This window comes from Panthera pardus, unplaced genomic scaffold (assembly GCF_024362965.1).
Source record: "Panthera pardus isolate Hobbes unplaced genomic scaffold, ASM2436296v1 HiC_scaffold_8, whole genome shotgun sequence".
NCBI classification, from domain to species: Eukaryota; Metazoa; Chordata; class Mammalia; order Carnivora; family Felidae; genus Panthera; species Panthera pardus.
Window position 1 is genome coordinate 7,083,552 of NW_026527013.1, and position 6,000 is coordinate 7,089,551.

The 6,000-nt window shown below is 42.0% G+C and overlaps 1 pseudogene; it reads right to left on the minus strand.

Annotated features, from left to right (window-relative positions):
• Window positions 1-4,125: 4,125 nt before the first annotated feature.
• Window positions 4,126-5,116, minus strand: LOC128775439 (olfactory receptor 7E24-like; annotated as a pseudogene).
• Window positions 5,117-6,000: the final 884 nt, after the last annotated feature.

A 6,000-nucleotide genomic window follows, 5' to 3' on the forward strand; every position in this document is an offset into this window, starting at 1 on the left:
TACATATATATACATACATACATATGTATATGTGTGTGTATATATATATATGTGTATATATATATATATATATATATATATATACACACACATACATACACACACACAATGGAGTATTACTCGGCAATCAAAAAGAATGAAATCTTGCCATTTGCAACTACGTGGGTGGAACAGGAGAGTATTATGCTAAGTGAAATTAGTCCGTCAGAGAAAGACAAATATCATATGACTTCACTCCTATGAGGACTTTAAGAGACAAAACAGGTGAACATAAGGGAAGGGAAACAAAAATAGTATAAAAAAGGAGAGGGGGATAAAACATAAGAGACTCATAAATATGGAGAACAAACAGAGGGTTACTGGAGGGGGTGTGGGAGGGGGGATGAGCTAAATGGGTAAGAGGCACTAAGGAATCTACTCCTGAAATCACTGTTGCACTATATGCTAACTAATCTGGATGTAAATTTAAAAAAATAAAATTAAAAAAAAAGATATCCAATATGTCTAGGCAAATGGTTCTCACACTTAGTGTGCAATAGAATCACCTGCTGGGCCTGTTAAAATACAGATGGCTGGGTTCCAGCTGTAGAGGTTCTGATTTAGCAGGTCTGGAGAGGGTATGAAAGTTGGCATTTGTAGTTTCCCAGGTGAAGCTGATGGTGCTGGTCCAGGGACCAATGAAGGACCTGGAAAGGGATAGGAGAGACTAACTGAAGGATGTTATAGACCATGGCAAAGGGTTCAAATTGTACTCAAAGAGTAACAGAAAGTGACTAGAAGGTTTTAAGCAGAGAAGTCACAAGTTTTGACTACACCTAAAAAATCAATCTGGCTGCCATGTCCACAGGGAGAAAGTGATTACTGAGCACCCAATTAGGGCACTCTTATAAGAGCAATAATACAATGTCAGCATGAATTGTTTTGGAAGAATGGGAAAAGCAAATCATATCACTAAAACAGTGCTATACAGATCATTTAATTGCTTTGATATGAAGGCAAATAAAACAAAGACCTAAAATGACAAAATTTGGGGGGGGGTGTCTGAGTGACTTGAAAGGGAGGAGTAGGTCTCTCACTTGAAAATCTGAACAGCTATATTGTATGTGCTAGATGCTAGATGCTAGTGAATTTTGGCAGTGGAAACAAGAAGAGACTTACTAGTATGTCCGCCAACATGCAGTGAAAGCAACTTCCACTAATGGACCAGTGTTGGAATGTTTGTTAATTCTTCAGAAAACTCCTCTTCCGAGAAGGGCAGGAATAGCCTCAGTGTTGAACACTGAGGTCATCCCCACGAGCAATGCTTTCAAAATCCAATGAACAGAGGAATCTGTGGGGCCATGGTAAAACTTGTCACAAAATAAAGGGTTGGGTAGGGGGGAATGTTTATGGTTGGACCACTGACTCCAGAAATTAGAGGATTACAATAGCAGCAGCAGCCAAAATTGTCATTTTTAATGCATATTTTATTTACACCAAGGGTTTAATGTTTTAAAATAAACTTTTTAAAAGTGTAACACACATGGGGATATGTATGTTACTTTATTATCTCAAACTCTACACTCCTTTTCTATCAAATATCTCTGCGTTTGGATTTCCAGAGTTATTAAAAATTTCAATGGTGACCTCCCTGCTGCCCCCAGGGAGCATTGAATGAATGAATGCCCCCATTCTTCATCTCTTGCCTTTGAATTTTCCTTTTCATGAGCCCAGCGTTAGGTTTGTAATTCAAAGAATATTTCAACTACTTCAGAACTGCCTTTAAAATTCTTTCAAGGAGCACAGTCGGTTAAGCAACCAACTCTTGATCTCGGCTCAGGTCATGATCTCACAGTTTGTGATTTCATGTGAGCCCAGTGTCGAGCTCTATCTTGGGCTCCCAGCTGACCATGCAGAGCCCACTTGGGATTTCTCCCTCCCCCTCTCTCTCTGCACCTTCCCCCTCTCAAAATAAGTAAATAAACTTGAAAAAAATAAAATAAAATGTTCTCAAATACATTTTATTAGTAACAAGGGGTCCCATATTGAGTTCCTTCTGAAGCCGACTCTGAGACAATGATTAGCACACAGGATGTTTACCAAGCAATGTTCCTAGAATCAACATCTGTGCAGGGGCATATGTGTAGTAAAGAATTTGGCCTCACCTAAACAGAGATGGCCTTTGTCCCAGCTCCTGGGAGGTAACCTTTAAATGCTTGAAAATTCCCTAATGATAGAAGTGATTGGTTATTCATGAAACACCCCAGGTTATTCATGAAGGACCACACCTGATAGTTTATGCTAATGAAATGACTTAGGATGGGAACTGGCCTTGCCAAAAAGACCAGCCATGTGGTTAAAGGGTTGGAGTATTGGGCAAAGGCATATCAGGCCAATATAGGGAGGGAGGTTGGAAATTGGGTTCAACCTGATAGGCCATAATTCAACTACTCATGTCTATATAATGAAGCCTCAATAAAAATTCTGGACAATGGAGCTCAGGTGAGCTACCTGGTTGGAAATGGTCTTTGAGTATTGTCACACATATTGTCACCAGGAGGAGGTAATGGGTCTGGATCCAAGGGAAGAGAACAACAAGAAGCTTCGCATATGGGAACCTCCATATGCCCTTCTTTGGCTAACTCTAACTTGTATCTCTTTCCTATAAGCAAACTGCAATCATAAGCACACTGCTTCTTGAGCTCTGTGAGTCATTCTGGTGCATCTGAGGAAGTCCTCTCGGTTTGAATCATTCTAGCAAAGTATCGAATGTGAAAAAGTTCCCAAATTTGTATCCAACTGGTCTGATGTGAGAGTGGACCTAGGGGCTCCTGGACTTGCATCTGGTGTCAGAGGTGAGGACAATCTTGTGGTTCGGCAAATTCTTTGCAGCAAGGAAGGAAGCTGGAAAAAGTCGAGCCAAGATGAAGCCCATCAAAGATCTCCAACAACCAGCAGGGAGTTCTGGAGCTAAGATGATCTCTTAGAGTTGCCTGGAATTAGGGCAAAGGGACCAAATATTTGCACTCCCACACATAATCAGTCATCGGATGTGGGCTGCCCCAAGAAGGAGGCATGAGCTTGCTGAAGTAGATCCCTATAGAGGTTGATTGCTGAGGGCTGAGTATCACCCAACATTTGAAGCAACATGTCCCTTATTCCTGACACAAGATCTTTTTTTAAATTGTGGTAAAAGAACATAAAATTTACCATCTTAAGCAGTTTTCAGTACAGTGGCATGAAGTACATTCACACTGTTGTGCAGTCATCACCACCATCCAACTCTAGAACTTTGCTATCTTCCCAGACTGAAATTCTGAACCTACTAAACACTACCTCCCCGTCTCTCACTCCTCCAGACCCCAGCTCCCACCATTCTACTTTCTGTCTCTATGGATTCAACTACTTTATGAACCTCATATAAATGGAAGTATACAATATTTGCCCCTTTGCGTCGGGTTATGTAATAGGACTGGGGAGAAGTTAGATGGAATGGGAAGGAGAATTATCAGGAAAATTGGGAATCACCTCTGTTCTGGTAGTTCCTCTCCCATCTATTCCTTGGGAACCATACATCCCAATCTTCCTAGAGAAGTCCCAGGAAACTTGATAACTGTTGACTCAAACTCAATATTAATAGCGTCCCACTTCAATTTCAAAAAGAAATTAGTCATCCTACTCGCTCAAAAATCTGACCAAGGGCATTAAGGTGCCAAAATGTATCAGATGCCTTGGTCCTTAAGGTAGGGTTTAGAACCTCCCATCAAATTGGTGGGTGGATGGCGCGGGGGGGAGGAATCTCAGGAAAAGTATAGAAACAATAAATAACAAGAGACAGTTATGATTATTTTGCATTGATAGAAACAAGACTGCTCATGACCAAGAGTCCTGGGTAATGCAAAAGGAAAGTGAGAGAGATATATGGATATATACATAATCCTGCAGGGGTTATAATTTAAATGGGGAGCCCAAAATAATTTCCCAGTTCCATTAGAGCTATGCTAAGGGAAAAAATGTGTAAGCAAAAACCAGAGATCCATATAGGTACCTATACCATGTGATTGCACATCCAGAATGTCTTGTGCATGTTTGATTTGCTGCATTTTGCAGTGCAATGAACCGAAAAGGATAAGACACATGCTGAGATTAGTCTGTCCTTCTGATAATCCCCCACAGTGCTCTCTTGATATCCTTGTTTCTCAGGCTGTAGATGAAGGGGTTCAGCATTGGGGTGACCACAGTGTACATCACCGACGCCACTGCACCCTTCCTAGGGGAGGGGGAGACAGATGAACTGAGGTATACCCCAAGACCTGTTCCGTAAAACAAGCAAACAACTGATAGGTGAGAGCCACAGGTAGAAAAGGCTTTGCACTTCCCGCCTGTTGATGGGACTCTCAGAATGGAGGAAACAATTCGAGTATAAGAGCAAAGGATCCCTGAGAGTGGAACGCCACCAAAAATGGCCCCCATGAAATACATTAGTATGGTATTGATGGAGGTATCAGAACAGGCAAGGTGGAGAAGTTGAGGTGCATCACAAAAGAAATGATGAATTTCCACACTTGTGCAGAAGGTAAGTTGTGACACCATCAAACAGTGAATCTGAGAGTCCAAAAGGCTGCTGAAAAATGACACGAGGACCAAAAAGCCACAGAGGCATGGGTTCATGATGACTGGTTAGTGCAGGGGGTGACAAATCGCCACAAAACGGTCATATGCCATCACAGCCAGGAGTAGATTGTCCAAACATCCAAATAGGAAAAAAAAGGATACCTGAGTTAGGCAGTCTGCATGGGTGATAGATCTACTGTGTGTTTGAATGTTCAACAGCATCTTGGGGATCGTAGTGGTGCTGAAACCAATGTCAGCCAAGGACAGGTTGGAAAGGAAGAAGTACATGGGTGTGTAGAGGTGGGGGTCAGAGCTGACAGCCAAGATGATGAGCAGGTTCCCCAGCACAGTGACCAGGTACATGGACAGGAACAGCCCAAAGAGAAGGGGCTGTAGTTCCAGGTCATCTGAGAGTCCCATGAGGAAGAATTCTGAGACACCAGTTAGATTCTGTGGTTCCATGAAGATGGGACACCTCTTGAAAAAGAAGAGTGTTGAATAAACAAAACAAGTGTAGAGACATCCAGCTAAGTGTGAATATTTAGATTCAAGCAATTCATAAGTAACGCATTCACACTTGAGGATCCTACCTCCTGTTACCTTCAGCAACATTTCTCCATTGTAAACTCTTCTTAGAACTCTTTCCTTATTGCTGTCTTGGCAATTTACCTGTTTCTACATATACCCATCATGAAGACATTGAGCCAAAGAATGTTAGACAAGCATCTAAATATATAAACATAGAAATATTTAGGGGCACCTGGGTGGCTCAGTTGGTTAAGCATCTGACTCATGATTTCAGCTCAGGTTATGATCTCATGGTGTGTGGGTTCAAGCCCCTCATCAGGCTCTGTACTGACAGCATAGAGCCTGCTTGGGCTTCTCTCTCTCCCTCTCACTCTGCCCCTCCCTTGCTTGTACTTTCTTTCTCTCTCTCAAAATAAATAAATAAACTTTAAAAAGAGAAATATTTAGTTATACTTGCTTTGGAACTCATATTTGTGGCCAGGAAAAGTTGAGTTTTCTTGCTATCCCTGCATGATCCCATTGCCCTCCTCACTTCAGCTGCCCAAAGGCAAACACTGTCACGAATGTGGCAGTATATTTTCCTTTCAATGTTTTCATAATATTAGTACTGATGTATTCATGAACAGTTTTCTTAAAAACTTACTTAACCCTGGGGCGCCTGGGTGGCTCAGTCCATCGAGCATCTGACTTCGGCTCAGGTCATGATCTCGTGGTTTGTGAGTTCGAGCCCCGCATCAGGCTCTGTGCTGACAGCTCAGAGCCTGGAGCCTGCTTCAGATTTTGTGTCTCCCTCTCTCTCAGCCCCTCCCTGACCTGTGCTCTATCTCTCTCTCTCAAAAACAAATAAAGCTCAAAAACAAATAAAGTTTAAAAGAAACC